The following is a 14210-nucleotide window of genomic DNA, read 5'->3' as shown; positions in this document are numbered from 1 at the left end:
GACTTATCTTTAACACTACCATAAGCAGCAACGGTATGGGACACTTCAAAAAAGTACCCTGTATTGAGCCAATAGTCATTGAAAACAAGAAGGATGCCAGCAAAGCTAAATTTCATAGGCTGTGCAAGTTATTTAACAAGCTCACATCCAACACAAGAAATACACTTTTCAGCAAAATTACTACACAGTCTCCACTGCACATTTAGAATGCTCTGGCAAAAGTATGATGTAGTAAGGATAAGAACTATGTAAATTGACCATCTGTTGTTATTTCTTTTGGTTTTTCTACCACGGGTTAAAACTATTTGACATGCAAAAATGGGTTGTGAAGACATCGTGAAAATGCCACCATATACAGCAACTGACACAGTTTTCAAATATAAGATTCTGCATCTATCTGAAGTTCATAAGATTGTGCACAAGCATTCCACCTGTCCTAAAGACACTATTCATTTGAGAAACCAACGGCTGAGTACATGCCATGACTGTGTGAGGAATAAAGCCAGCACATTAAGTAGTAAATTCCCATGATCATCAGTATACTTAACTGGCATTATTCATCAATCCTCAATGTGCCTTGGATACCTTCGAGAACTGTATTGTGTAAACAGTTAACCATTTCTACAATGCTTAATACTATTTGTATTTGAGTCAGATAAGTCACTACAAATTTAAGAGGAAAGCAAAAAACCACTACTTTGGGGGAAAGAGAGAGCTTGCTGAGTTATATTAAATAGCTGCTGTTTACCTTCTACTGATAGCTTTATATTTACTTGATCAAATCAGTGTTTTTCAAAGAAAAATGATATTTACATCTCTAACTACAGATGGCTGTTTACAGCATAAGGCTGCTCATCATGCAGCTTTGCAGTCAACACTGCTGTTTGTTATGTAGCTAAAAGCAGTGTTCAGTTCATTACTTTAGACCATCAGATAATATTTACAAGAAATGGCTAATAGTATATTTTTTTAAATTTCTTTGCACTGACAATGTGCAAATCACACTCACCTACGACCGGTCTTTACTATCAGCAACAAAAAACATAATGTACCAATTTATTCATATGGGGATCATTTCACAATGCTATAGGATTTGTCAGCTTAATACAAGGAAAAGGTCATACATTCTGACATATAAGGCTGCAGAAAGAACAAAACACCTAAATAGAGATGGGTGGACAGAGCATTAGTCTCCCTCCTCCCAAATATGAGGCCAGGACCTTAAAAGCACCAATCCACACAATTTACACTCCTATATTTATAAACACTCACAAGAATTTAGTCCGATAAGAACAGAAAATAGATATAGGCCTACACAGTTCGTGTCCCTCAAAATGTATTTATAGTTACATTACGCTCACTAACTCCTTGGCTGGGCTTCCACGCCTGTTACATCTTCGTGCCTTCCCATCTTCCCAATAGATAAACTGAGGCAGAATTCCATGGGAAGTGAGAGTAAGATTTTCAGAGCCATCCCTCCAACACATACTTGAGAAGATATTGTTGAATAAATATTTCCCAAAAGATAGCAGATGGCACAGAAAGAAAATCTGAAAAATAAGCCGACAGCGTCACCTTTAGGTCAGTGCGACGCAAAATTTGTCAAACTGAGCTTCTCAATCACTCAGTCAATGTGTTGACCCCATCTTAACTCATTACCCAGCCAGATAATGGAATTTTACACTGAGTGTTTCGTTTAGTATGTGGCTATTAGTGTCTGGTTGTGGTGTTGGCAGACTATTTTTGCTTGCTTAAAACTGCACAATGCTTGTGTTTGTCAGATTGAAATATTTGGTGTGCACCATTATAGACTCATTAAGCTTTCATTTGGATTCTGTCCGGTCAGCTTTGTTTCCAACCAGAGCGCAAAAGTTTGGATAACAAAATATAGTATACGTCACATTAATAATCTGGTTGCAAACTTTCTTACGAAATTGATTTTCATATCCATAATTATGCTCATAATATGCAATTTTTACTGTTATAGTACACATATATGTAAAAACTCTTAAGATAAATCCTTTTGATCACATTTACAATAACATGTACTCCACATCATAAAAATGATACAATGGACAATTTAAAAAAGTGGAACAACTTGTGTTAATTGCGTCAAAAGGAAAATCCACTCGAGAAAACTAAGAAATTGGTTGGTTGGTTGGTTTGGGGTAGGAGACCAGACAGCGTGGTCATCGGATTAGGGAAGGATTGGGAAGGAAGTCGGCCGTGCCCTTTCAGAGGAACCATCCCGGCATTTGCCTGGAGTGATTTAGGGAAATCACGGAAAACCTAAATCAGGATGGCCGGACGCGGGATTGAACCGTCGTCCTCCCGAATGCGAGTCCAGTGTCTAACCACTGCGCCACCCCGCTCGGTAACTAAGAAATTATCACACACTTGCTGGCCAATACTTTTTTTCAGGAGACAAAATTTCAGTACCGTAGATACATCTATATCCACATACGTACTCTGTGAGCCACTATACAGTGCATGGTGGAGTGTACCTTGTACCACTATGAGTCACTGACACAAAAGTACACGATACTACCCTAGTGTTAGGAGCTAATAGTTCCTCCCTCAGGAAGGGGAGAGGGGTAGCAGGAGGAGGTTACAGAAGAAGGGCAGGTCACCAGGATCCAAGTGTCACCTGCCCTTGTCCTCAATGCAAGTGTGTGTTTCCTCTGGGTGAGCGACCCTTCCCCTGTAACCTCTCCCTCCCTATCCCTCTCTCTTTCCAAAGGCACGAACTATTAGCTTCTAATACCTGGATAGTGCCATGTACTTTTGTGTGTGCAAAACTGAAATTTTGCTCCTGAAGTGAAGTATTGCTGAGTAATGAAATCTGATAATTTTAAAACTTGTGATTGTGACGTTATTCTCCCTCTCACTGTCTGCTCACAGTTTCAAATAATGCAAATATTAAAAGAATAACGATTTGGATGTGTTGGTGAATGTTGTAGTACAAAATAGGCACACAATTGTTTTCAATCTTCTCCTTTTTCCTACCTGACACATTTCTGCTTGTGCAGGTCACTCGCCTTCTTTTTCCCATTATTTTAACGTGACTGAATCATTTTGGCCTTTTTCTGTCTGCACGTTTACGAGATCACTCTAAAGCACGTTTCGTTTCTATCCTTGTGCTTTATTGTTCCACCCAGGATCCCTCATAGAAAGCACATCTCTGTCACTCGTATTGTACTCTGATCCTTCTCCGACCTCAACATTCTGATCCCTACATAATACATTTTATATATCATTCTCTTTACTTTCACTACTATCTTCCAGTTCCTAATTGTGTCCGATAGCCTACTTTCTTGAGATGTGCAAATCGTTCAGTGCTGAATAAACAGATATCTCTCCTGATGACAGAAATATACTGATAAAAGACACCAGACAAGCTAAAGACGATAACTATACAACAGCATAAGGTTCCATTTCAAAGCTTACCAAAAGGCACAAAGTGTAATTTCAAACAAATATTAATGATCCATCCGTGCGAAAAATAGTAAATAATAATCGGTTGCTAAATGTAAACTAGTGTGCAAATGTTTTGTGTCCGCTGTAAGCTAATTAAAAAATTTAACTTTATGAGTTTTGGCATCTCTAAGTGTCACCTGCTAAATAATTTGCTAGTGTCATTCAGTTTGTTTCCATTTTTTGTATGGGTAACAGGAACTGTGATACTGTAGTAAGGACTAATAGAAAATTTTGACTTTAAATAATGAACAGTCAGAATGCAGTATAGCATACTAACTGGCACATCATGCAGAGACCTGATTCACATTCTTCCATTGTATCCCTGCACTTTTTGTCTTTAATTTTCATTTCCTGCTCAGAATAAATTCAGTTACAGAGAGGATACGATGCACATAACAGCAAGAGATAAGGAAATAAATTACACACATTCTTTGTATCAATATCTGACATTTTGAATGCAATGCTGTAGCCAGTTAAAACAGCACACAGAAATAAGGCAGATAAGTTCAAATACCAAGACCTCAAAACACGTCATTGGATAGTACTATAAATTACACGTATTTTCTTGGACCTGGATACACAAAGAGTTATTATTATTGCAAAAAGTAAAGTTTGGAGCAAATTGAACAGGAGAAAGATTACTTTTGATGATCCCAAAGTTCAGATTGGGAAGGAAATTTTAAGGTTGTTTTTCATGGGCCCATCCTAGCATCCACTTTAAGAAAAATCAGAGAACTATGGAAATTCTAACTTCACATGGCCATGATAGGATCTGAATTCCAGTCCTCTTCAATGAGAGTCTCTTGAGTTAACAAGCACACAATCTTAGTGTGTAGCAAGCTGAGGCTTCTACCTTCACTACATAAATTTTTTGTTGACATTCATCCAACCAAGGAAGAGAACTTCCAAGAATGTGGAACCAACCAAAGTGAACATTAACAACAGAAACGGAAATCATGAGGGCTTAATCTGTCGACAGCATTAAGAATAAACCATCAATACACTGTTCAACTTTTTCAGATTACACCAGCTAAACATTACCTAAGAAAATGGTGGGAAAGCTGCTATTCGAATATAGCTACTGGTTTCTCAAATAGTATAAACGCTAGCGGTTTCTCTCATATTATTTGCTTAACATTTATACATGTATTTTCGAGGAAAATAGACACGTGCACTTTTAACAAGGCAGGTCTGTATACAAAACACTGCTGTTTGTCATGCAAATTTACAATGAACAACGCTACTTGCTATGTAGCTAAGACGAAGTTTTAAACCCTTAATCTAGAATATCGAATTGCATGTAATTCTAGAAAAGTAAGCTTGTGCGACTTTTCGTCACCTAACTGTAAAGAATGTGATAGTAATTGTACAGCACCTCAATGATGAAACACAACGGTCTTTTTTCCTCAACCCCAGAATGATGTACTTCCCTTGTTAAAGTTTTTAAGTAGTAGAAAGGGTTCAAATAAGTCGCAAACATGTAACTGGTGGTCAATATAGCACAGATAATAGATGGATGTGGGTTCCGATGTATCCCACATAAAGTACGACTGAATGTTAAAAACGAAACTATGTATCAAGTCTTACACTGCATAAAATGCGTGTATCTTGGTAGGTCTTAGAATAATAACGCAATCGTAACGAACTATTAGAACACACTCCGGTTAAAGCAGATTCATGAAATGCGATCGTACATAGTGTACTTTATGGATATACCACTCAAATCTGCAGAGATTACAACAAAATATCATTCTGAAAGACTGGCACTGCACTTACTACATCAAGAAATACGAAAGTACTCACTACCGTTTTGCATACGATCCAGAAGCCAGCGACACATAACCTTGTACTTATGCAGTGTTCATCGATAAAAGAATAGTTCTCCTTTGGCACAAACAGTTCACTTTAAAACACTGCATTACATTATCTATAAAGGCGCAAGTGGATTAACCTATTTGGCATACTAGTTACTACGATAAGTCACGGACTGTACAAGCAGTCGACGCACAGCTTCCAACTAAAGTACATAAGAAAAAGTAAAACCTGAATAAATACTTCATTTATAGAACTGAAATAATGTATATTTATATTATTTAACTACGGTACGAGTGGGAAAACGATCCATTTTATCACATCCAGGACGGTATTCTTTAAAACTTCATACGACGGTTCAATCATGAATTATTATGTGGCTAAGGTTTCTGATCTCAAAGTTTGACTTCTTGTGATATTCTTTGATATTTAATTTAACACGAAATAAACTCTAGTGTTATGGTTGGGCCGGAATTACACTATCAAATTTCTTTGTCCAATATCTTTGTCAAAGATATTTGATAGTGTAATAGGGACTTTGTCAAATGTCGTCCAATATTTGATCAAATCTAGGGCCTCGCTGTATATTTGATCAAAGAAATCGCTTGTCTTCTGTTCACTGCAATGTGACATGTTACCACATGGAGCGCTAGCATCGCTGCAGCGTTCTGTCGTCTGTAGTGTTTTTATAACCATTGCTTGTAAATACAATTGGTGTGTGCCGACAACTACAAAATTAATAGAGATGTCTGAAGCTGATGAGGCGCTTTACAACGTGAGGCACCGTGAATACAAAAATAGATTAAGAAGATTGGAGACCTGACCTAACCTAACATAACCCTATTCCTGTAGCAAGGAATCGGAGTGTTACAGTGAGCCTGTCTTCTGAAGATGTAGCAGTTCTTAAGTGAATATTGTGCTTTGTGATATGAGGATACACTTCATTGAGCACATACAGAGATGTATGCTCATCCATTCTTAAGTAATTGATGTACTACTTGACGTCTTCCACTGTAAGCTCACGCAACAAGTTTTGTAGAATGCTTTTATCGTGTCGTCGTAAAACCCACGGCTTCACCCAGATTAGATTAGTTTTTCGTTCCATAGTTCCTTGCTGAGGAGATCCTCGTGGATGTGGAACATGTCGATTTTGTTAAAGCTGAAATAACAATACTGATAGTATGAATAAATACAATACATCATTTGTTTCTATTAAAAATTTCGCCAATGGAGTAGGAGTTGGCCAGTAGGAAGTCTTTCTGACTCCTTTTAAACTGATCTTTATTTCTCACTAAATTTTTTATGTTTGCTGGCAAATTATTGAAGATGAGTGTTCCTGAGTAGTGGACCCCTTTTTGAACTAAAGTAAGTGCTTGCGCAGATCCTTTTTGTTCCTGGTATTGTATATATGAACTGAATTGTTTGCTGGAAAAAGAGATATATTATTTAGGACAAATTTCATTAAGGAGTAAATATACTGAGAGGCAGTAGTTAGTATACCGTTCTTTGAAGAGGTTTCTGCAGGACGTCCGTGAATTTACTCCACAAATAATACGTATTACACGCTTTTGGACTCTGAAAACTTTTGTTTGACTTCAAGACTTACCCCAAAATATTATCCCATATGACATTATGGTATGAAAGTGGGCAAAGTATGCAAGCTTTTTCATTTTATGTTGCCTATGTCTGCTAACACTCGAATTGCAAATACAGATTTGTTAAGGCGTTTCTGCAGTTGTGTGGTGTGCTCCTCCCAACTGAATTTATTATCAAGTTGTAATCCCAGGAATTGAAGACTGTCAACCTCGTATGTATGGTTCCTTTTTTTTCCCCCACTTCTTTTCCGCATGTGCACACAATGCAATTGCGGTACGTGCAACTGCTGCGGTTAATAACAAGTTGTTGTCAGCCATCTTTAACTTTGACGAACAATTTGATGACAGTGTAATACCCCTTCTAGCGCTATGTCAAAGATCTTTGTCAAATATATTTGACGGAATATTTGATCACATCTTTGATCAAATCTTTGACAAAGAAATTTGTTAGTGTAATACCGGCCTTACCGACAAAGAGATACATAATTTTTAAGTTATTTTATTTGGCATTTGGGTTACAATACAGCCATAGGGTCTACAGTACATTGCACACAGTTATAACAAATACGAATATGATTTTAAATATTGATTTCCAGAGCATCTAATATGCTCGGTTTCCAGTAGCAAGTTATTGCAGCAATTTACATCCGCGGAGGAACTTGCCGCGCGCTTTGCGAGTGTAAACATATCGCCAAGACGACTTGCGACCGTAGCAATTTATTGCGGAAGTGACTTGCACACGTTTTCCGCTTCCAGTGTAAACACCACGCCAAAAGTATCGGCAAGTAACTTGCAGCTTTTAGGATTTATTTCTGTTTCCTGCAAGTAGGAAGCGCAAGTTATAGTAAGCATGTCGTCTGCATAACACTCATATTTAACATTTTACTTAATGTGATGACTTAATTTTATGCAACCATCTTATGTATTACATGCAAAAAAAATTTCAGAAATGGGGAAGAAACGGGAATGGATGAAGCAGGATACAGAACATTTTATTGAAGCCGTGGAGAGCTACCCCGAAATACGGAACGTGCATAACCGAGACTTTAAGGATAGAGTGAAGAAGATGAGCGCATTAAATGAAATCTCGTCGATTTCGACACATATATAAAAGAAGTACATAGAAAGTAGCATAACTTGAAGACACAACCCCTTTGCCACCTGCATCCACTCGCTTGTTGTTTTACGAGTCTAGAAAAAGACGATGTGTAATTATTACATGTTCTATTTACTTAGCTTGTCACTTTACATTTTATGAGCATTAGAAGAAAAAAAACATTTTTATAGGCATATCATTGTGTAAAATGCAGTTTATTTCAATACAAATTTAATTTCATTGTTGTGTTTTCACATACCTTCAAATAATTTTCCCTTTTCAAGACGTTAAAAATGGCTGTACATACATCGGGTACGATCAGAGAAATCGTGCTGACGGGAATATGAAACAAGTACATTAGGGACTTGTATGAGTCTCCTACAAAGAAAAGATTTCAAAATTCAAACTTTTTTTGGTTGTATGTTTCACATAAATAAATGAAATGCCTATTTTATTCCTAGCTCACCGGTAGCTATAAATCAGAGTTACTAGCAAAAGTTCTTTTGCTGAAATAGCAGTACCGAAGTTTGTGTCTCGTTTTGATATGACGGGCGCTGTTAACATCAACAAATATTCCAGATCATTTGAGGACATTCTGCAAAAGTTTTCAAAAGTATCCATGCTCTCGATACTAAGTTCTTGAAAAAGGCACCAATTTGCGATGTTCTCATTATCTACTCTCTAACCCAAATACTTCTCTTTTTCTTTTTCACGTTTTGCATTACAATTACAAGAGCTGCAGCATATCTCACCCGGCTACTTGTCATTTTACACTTCGGCTCACACTTGCAGTGGTACTGAAAGCATATGTAAACAGTATCAGCAAGTTGTTGACGCAATTTTCTTGCCAAAGAACTTGTGGAAGAATCTTGCTTAATTCTTGCGCTGCTGTGTAAACACAGCTGCAAGAGGCTAGCAATAACTTGCAGAAATAACTTCTGCAAGCGACTTGCTAGTGTAAACCCAGCTTAAGGGAAGATTCCGACATTTAAATATTTGCTGTGAAGGCGTAACCAACGATGTGTCTGCGCACATATCACTGCGAACTAATCGTCGTTTGTGCTCAGGATATTTGCGCAGATTTGAGTTGTGCAGAAAGTCAGATGCTGGAGATAGTTTTCTAACTCTTTGGTGGAAATATGGAAGTTGGAGTTGCAGGTTTGAGTAACATTGCTCGAATCTGTGTGCCAAGTCGCATCTATGTTGAAAAGTTGTAACGTGTGGACAGGAGATTGCCAAAAAAATGGTACGCGTGAAAGTTACCAGCTCTGTTCAGGCTAGTGTTTCTCGTCTGTGTGGGCATAGTGAATTTTAAAATAGCAGACACACGTTAGTGTTGTAGAGAGTTAATTGATGACTTTATAGAAATGAGTAGGAAAATTTAAGAGCAAGGAATACAGCAACCGAGGTCAGAGGGCAGCAGCTTACTGTTATTAAACAGAAAAATCACGAGCAGTTCACCCTACGACAAACAGTGAAACGGTAATGTATAAAAATAAAAAATCTCTGTAGACAGTTTACCGGAAAGAGCTAAGCAAATAACGAAATCTGTTCGATCTGGCGCCAGGGATGACGAAATACAGGGTGAACTCTTAAAAACAGACAAAATGTAGGAGAAAAGGTCTTATGACCATGGTCAGGAAACCCATCATTGCCACCGTAGACGGCACTGACAAACGACAGTTCATCTGACCATGTGTTCCTTGTGTTCCAGACTGTGTGATTGAGACACCGTGGTGTAAGGAGCAAAATGATCCGGTATTCATCTCAGGAACAAGTCGAGATGGTGTTTTTGTATGGCCAAGGAGAGGAGACAGTCGAGAGGCAGCACGGCTATACTAAAACAAATGCCCTCACCTACACCAACCACGTCACACAACTTTTCAAGCCCGTTTTGTGATCATGAGTCCTTTTAGACAGACGAACATGCATGGAGGTAGCGGATTGTGTGTAGACTAGATTTGGAGGACCGAGTTCTATAGGGTATTGAGACGACCCCTAATACAAGCTCCAGGCAAGTGGCCCGCCAACATTGTGTTAACCAAAGTACGATTATGTGTATCCTGCATGATAACAGCTGCCATGGAGGCCACTTTGAACATTTGTTGTGATGTGGATGCGAAGCAGCTCTGTGCTGTGTTCCAGGACGATTTGTTGTCGTTGCATGTACACTGTTCATTTCTGAACACATGTTCATAGACCTGTTTTCCTCAATTTCCAGTCAGGAATCTGTCCCTGCAGAGTGTCGGATTTATTAAGGTTCGCCCTGTATACAAAGAAGGATTCTTGTATTTTATGAGCAACCAATAAATATGAGGCTCAGCATGATTACAATTGAGGATAAAATTGGAGAGACAATGCCAGAGGAGATGGACTACAAGATACTTTAAACGAATACACTGTAAAGTGGGATTACTTTGCTCCCTTTCAAAAACGAAGTTAGACTGTTCTAAGGCAATGTAAAAGCCATTTAGTAACATACAAAGATATCAAAGATTTATTTCTGGAATTTTATAATGTTTTAAAAATTGGAGCAAAGTTGCCCATGTGATGTAAATACAGGTTAATAGCTAGCAGCAATGTTACCTTCTTTAATATTAATTGTGTTACCTTATAGTAAACCAACATTTACTACTTTTTTGTATCAAAAGGACAAAAATAATGAAAGTTCAGGACTGTGTTAATCTCTTTATTTAAAATGTAAAAAAAGTAACAAATGTGAATAAAATTTATCATCAAAGAAAAGTACAATGTTTGATTAGGTATGCTGGTGTGTCAAAATGTCAGTGACTATACTAGGAAAATATTTTGCACAAATTCATCACCTTCGACCAACTCTGTCACTGAGAAAATGCTGTTTTCATTTGACTAGTTTATGTCTGAGAAAGTACATCTTTATTTACTGGCAATTTCCAGTTATGGAGAAATGGCAGATGGTATTTATGGTTGCACAATTTTCGATAAATCTTTCCATAACATCAAGGCAATGGATATTTTCATGCTGTGTAGTCACTAACACACTATCTGTTTGCTGGTTGGTTTCAGTTTTTCCTGTGGTTTTTATAGGCTCTCTTCATTCTCTGTTGATGCTGCTAACACTTTCATTTGATTTCTTCAGTAGGATTCCCAACCTTCGTTTGTGTAGTGTCGGCAGACTTGCCAACACTACGTACACTAATTGAAAGAGGCGGTCAAGATGCACGTGCTAACTCACGAAGGATGGAGTGAGGTCTGAAACAGGATACGTAATGAATGTTATAAAGAAAAGTACGTAGCTTCTTGGATACTTAACTTTAATTCCTCATTGTATACATCGTTCTTGATGAGCCATCTGGAGATTGTGGCGATACAAGTGAGACTCTTTAGAAACATGCAATGTTACAAATGGCGCCTTGCTAGGTCGTAGCCATGGACTTAGCTGAAGGCTATTCTAACTGTCTCTCGGCAAATGAGAGAAAGGCTTCGTCAGTGGTAGTCGCTAGCAACGTCGTCGTACATCTGGGGCGACTGCTAGTACGTCTCTCGAGACCTGCCTTGTGGTGGCGCTCGGTCTGCGATCCTGACAGTGGCGACACGCGGGTCCGACATGTACTAATGGACCGCGGCCGATTTGAGCTACCACCTAGCAAGTGTGGTGTCTGGCGGTGACACCACAGTTTGAACATTGAATTTGTTGTTCTAACAGGCCTTCATCACTATAATAATCAAGCACTGACAGGATTTTTGTGTCCTTGACTTCTTTACTAGTATCTAGCAGTGGTTTAGACATGCTCTTTAACATTCCCAAGCAAGTGTTCCTTTTCTTGTAGGTTCCAGGCATTATTTAATATTATCAGTGCTGTAAACTGTATAATGTCGAACTTATAGCACGTGTTTGCACTAGTACCATGCTACAACACATTAATCTCGTAGCAGTAATCATTATTAACATAATGTTTCTCCCAAGCTGAATCAGGTCTAAAACAAATTAATAAAAATACTGTGGATCTATTCTGTTCCTTTTTTGTCAGTGGTGCAAAGTTTCCCTCTGTTTTCCCAGAAAATAACCTTTATGGCTGCTTTCGACTGTACAGTGGTGAATAAAGTGTTGATTACTATTTTGTGGGTATGATTTAGACAGTAACTAATTTCTTCAGATAAAAGAATGTCATTCGCCCACTTGCTAAGTGGTTTTCTGGTAGCAAAATGTTTTCTTGACAAAAATTACCTCAAAAATACAACAGTACAGATTTTATTAGCATAAAAAATCTAAGATAGCGAGTGGCAGAGTTGCTCAGACATATGAGCTAGTAAAAACTGTCATCTGTTGGACAGAATCAAAACTGTTCCGAAATGTTTATTAGAATGTGTGCTGGCAGAAATTAATCTCTTTTCAGAGTTGGATCAAAGTTTAGTGTATTTCATATACGTTTATCAGAAGTTTAATTATAGTCACGTATTTGTGTGCACACATGATTTAATAAGCTGAAAGTGACTGTATGAATTTAATTACTGTGACAAAAAGAACGTAACGAGATTTGTTCATGTTTTACAGTTATTGGTCCAATGTTTGAGTGTTATGAAAACATGACTTGCTATAAATTACGCAATGGATTTTTTGCCGAATTTTCGTTGCTGAACAAAGAGTGGCTAATGTAGAAGCGGTGTATCACAGTGACTAGCATGAGATTTAGTTCTGTGCACTGCTACAATGGATTAATCACACCCCTGAGAAGCGAGTGTAACAGGGGATCTATGATGAGGAACTAACCGAAGTATCTCCTTCCCAATTATGGCACAGTTTACTTTCACTAATGGATTGCATGTCAATACTGGACCTGACCCTTTGGACATTGTGGACTGTAAAACTTCTGCCTCTGCTACAATTCACAATGACTGCACATGAACCATTAGATAAAAAAAACTTGACCTAGTGGACAAGTTACATTTGGTTGTAAAGCACAGGCAGTACATCAACTTAGGAACCTCTGTCACCACTATCCAACTGTCCAGCACGCAATCTGAACAGTCTCGCCAGCCTTGCACGAAGTGGACGTCACGCTCCCTTCTACAAGTGCCGACTGTGAACAGTACTCAATCACATAACCTTCCCCCCCCCCTCCCCCCGCCCCCTAGCAACTTTTGGCAACTTTGCTTGTACCCAAACACCTATCACAGGCAGTGATAGGTGTATCGGTTTGTGGCAAAACACCAAGTCAGCTCTCTTCTACCACAGGGACTTCTCGCAAAGGATGTCTGTATAGCCGAGACCATTCCACAGACATGTAGCTTGCTGATATTCACAGGGTCAGACGTGTGCGCACTATCTTGTCTAGTGTTTGAAGTGCATGCTGCAAGCCAAGGACTGCAATGACACATGGCTAAAGATGACAGAATCTGCATGCATGGCACTGTGGAGCCAGCTGTACAACTTACGGATGAGCTATGTTGCACTCGGACCTTTTACACAGTTGTCATCACCAAACCAGTGGTAGATGTCGACTTCCTTTGAAAATTCGGTCTCTCACATGATCTCTATTATGGTGCTTTGTTCCATCATGCCATACAACAATCCATCTGAGGTCTTTTTGCCCTAACCTCGCTGTGGGAAGTGAAAAAATGTTCACACCCATCTGCAACCTACGTCTTGACCTTGGCCAACAGCTACCCTGTTCTGTATGAGTGTGTTATGACCATACAAAACATCAACACAAATCAAGAATGACTCCAAGAGACCTACGTTGATTCACAATGGCTACATAGTGCCATGAAGACCTGTGTCAGCAGATACATGAGACATCCTCACACTCACACATGCACGTGACCAGCTTTAATAAATATCACACATTGCAGCAGCACCAATACATGTGGCCATGCCCCCACTGGATGGCCACATACCACAGCTACAGCTGGTCCACACCACAACACACAACGTGTCGTGCTGAAAACTAAACAGGTCACTACAGCACTATCTGCCTTGCTATCTTCTCTTCGACAATTGTGTTCTGACCCCTCACTTGACATACCATGTGTTATACTTTATTAATGGGCTGTTAGAAATGTCACATCAACATGAGCCCAGATCCACTCATTCTTCACAAGGCACAGTGCCTTGCACCAGCACTTCTTCTGGAAGCTAAGACAGCAATCGTTGCCAGGGGGATCATCCACCCCTAGGACAGCACTTGTCTGTTGCCTGTAAAATTAGTACAAAAAAAGATGGTTCCTTGAGACCATGCATGGACTACAGG

General features: G+C 38.8%; 1 protein-coding gene across 4 annotated transcripts in view; it reads right to left on the bottom strand.

The window, feature by feature from the left end:
* Positions 1 to 14210, bottom strand: part of LOC126237536 (thiamine transporter 1-like) — a 713275-nt gene that overhangs the window by 584923 nt on the left and 114142 nt on the right. Inside the window, exon 1 of one of the 4 annotated variants that reach the window (XM_049947720.1) lies at positions 5284 to 5673. The exons of 2 other annotated variants lie outside the window; for them this stretch is intronic. The gene's annotated coding sequence lies outside the window, so the exon portion shown is untranslated. Of the gene's footprint in view, positions 1 to 5280; positions 5674 to 14210 lie in introns of those variants that run through there. One more of the 4 variants, XM_049947719.1, reaches the window with a different exon arrangement.

This window comes from Schistocerca nitens, chromosome 2 (genome assembly GCF_023898315.1).
Source record: "Schistocerca nitens isolate TAMUIC-IGC-003100 chromosome 2, iqSchNite1.1, whole genome shotgun sequence".
NCBI classification, from domain to species: Eukaryota; Metazoa; Arthropoda; class Insecta; order Orthoptera; family Acrididae; genus Schistocerca; species Schistocerca nitens.
Note: the sequence above shows the minus strand (reverse complement) of the source record. Positions and strands in the feature narration are given on the sequence as shown.